The sequence below is a fragment of the Crocuta crocuta genome, unplaced genomic scaffold (genome assembly GCF_008692635.1).
Source record: "Crocuta crocuta isolate KB4526 unplaced genomic scaffold, BGI_CrCroc_1.0 scaffold85, whole genome shotgun sequence".
Taxonomy (NCBI): domain Eukaryota; kingdom Metazoa; phylum Chordata; class Mammalia; order Carnivora; family Hyaenidae; genus Crocuta; species Crocuta crocuta.
Genome location: NW_027530620.1, coordinates 5,022,706 through 5,024,953, shown reverse-complemented (window position 1 = coordinate 5,024,953; position 2,248 = coordinate 5,022,706). Strand labels below are relative to the sequence as shown.

Below are 2,248 nucleotides of genomic sequence, written 5' to 3'. Positions count from 1 at the left end.
TTTTTTTTTTTTTTTTTTTTTTTTTTTTTTTTTTTTGAGAGTGTGGGCAAGCAAGGGGAAGGGGCAGAGGGAGAGAAAGAATTGCAACCAGGCTCTACACTCAGCACTGAGCCCGACTGGGATCATGACCTGAGCCAAAATCATGAGTTGGTTGCTCAACCAACTGAGTCACTCGGGTGCCCCTAAGAGTTCAGCTTTTTAGGGAAAAGGTTATAGAAGAGGTTTAGTCAGAAAGACCAAAGCCCATATCATCATCAGTCTTCTCTAATTCTTTTTTCATTGCTTCCACTTTCTCAGCTGGGGCAGCAGTGGTGGAGGGAGTGGAACCTCCTGCTGGTGCAGCACCAGCTGCTGGGACAGGTCCACTAGCCCCTACATTGCAGATGAGGCTCCTGGTGTTCACACTGGGCAGGGCCTTTGCAAACAAGCCTGGCCAGAAAGGTTCAACATTTATACTTGCTGCTTTAATTAGAGCATTGATCTTAGCCTCTGTGACCATCACCTCATTGTCCTGCAGGATGAGGGCTGAGTAGATGTAGGTGAGCTCCAAGACTGAGGCCGTAGTGCAGGGGAGTGCTGAGCGGGTGCTGCCTGATGCAGTGCTAGCCAAGTGGATGAAGGAGAGGGCCTCATCCCCATGTGGCCTATGACTTCTTCCAAAGGACCTAGCATCTTAGTGGTAGCTAAGGAAAGGAAGGAAACATTTCTTTATAAAGTCAATAAGTAAAGAATATAATTCATTATAAAACATCTGAAAAATGACACTTAATGGCAAAATTGACTATTTGCATTAGACTGAAAATTACTCTTAGAATATCTTATTATAGGAACCAAGCATGCAACTGACTTTGCATCAGTTCTGGTCCAATGTATTTTGGTTTCTGCTAGAGACATTTACTATGTATCTACAATGTTTTTCAAAGTCAGCACATTTTAGGGGCACCTGGGTGGCTCAGTTGGTTGAGCTTGCGACTTCAGCTCAGGTCGTGATCTCATGGTTAATGTGTTTGAGCCCCACATCGGGGTTGTTGCTGTCAGCACAGAGCCCACTAGGATCCTCTGTAACCCTTTCACTTTGCCCCTCACCCTCCCTCTCAAAAATAAGTAAACATTAAAAAAAAATTTTTAAGGTAGTATATTTTAGGCTACTTGACTTATGATGAACCTCATTATAGCTTCATTTTTTTTCTTGGTTGTATAATTTTCATCAAAATTGGAAAATTTTTGGTCATTATTTCTTCAAATAGTTTTTCTCTTCTCTTCCTCCCTCTCTTCTCCTCGGACTCCAATTACTCACATATTAAACTGCTTGAAGTTGTCCCACACTTCACTGTTCCAAAATTCATTGTCCATTTGTTTTCGGTCTGCAATGTTAAACTACTCTTAATCTTACCCAATGTATTTTTTATCTTCAGAAATTTAACTTTTGTCATTTTTATATCTTCCATGCTCCTTTCATGACTTAATGAATTTGGGTATTAGACATTGTGAATTTTATGCTCTGTAAGTGCTTGATTCTTTTTTTTTTTAATTTTTAATGTTTTATTTATTTTTAGGAGAGAGAGAGAGAGCGTGAGCAGGAGAGAGTCAGAGAGAGAGGGAGTCACAGACTGAAACAGGCTCCAGGCTCTGAGCTGGCAGTCAGCACAGAGCCCGACGTGGGGCCCGAACCCACGAACCGCAAGATCATGACCTAAGCGAAAGTCGGACACTTAACCGACTAAGCCACCCAGGCGCCCCTGTAAGTGCTTGATTCTTTTGTATTCCTATATATATTTTTGAGCATTGGTCTGGGCATTCAAATAACTTGGAAATTGATTCTTTTGAGATTTGCCATTAAGTTTTGTTAGGTGGCATCAGAGCAACTCTAAGTCTAGAGCTAATTTTATCCTTCTGAGCAAATTATATCCTTCTGAGTTCTCTACCTGTTGCTTTATGTATTATAAGGTGTTTGTTTTGTTTTGTTTTTAACTCTGGCTATGGAAATATCCCCAGCCCCGTGTGAGCTCTGAACATTGTTCCATCTGCTCTTTTCTAGTGGTTGGTTCTTTTTTCAGCCTTCAGTAGTTGTTGCTTAGGTATATGCTGATCAACACTAAGCATGAGTCTTGAAGGATAACCTCTGCAGATTTTTAGAACTCTCTTCTTTGGTACCCTGGTACTCTCTCCTCCCTGGTACTTGTCCTGCGTGTTCTAGCCACCTTGGCCTCCCCAAATTCTCAAATCTGTCTCTCAACTTAGGGAGTTG

General features: G+C 41.6%; 1 pseudogene; it reads right to left on the bottom strand.

Annotated features, from left to right (window-relative positions):
• Positions 1 to 223: 223 nt before the first annotated feature.
• LOC144234816 (large ribosomal subunit protein P1 pseudogene) lies at positions 224 to 1,353 on the bottom strand (annotated as a pseudogene).
• Positions 1,354 to 2,248: the final 895 nt, after the last annotated feature.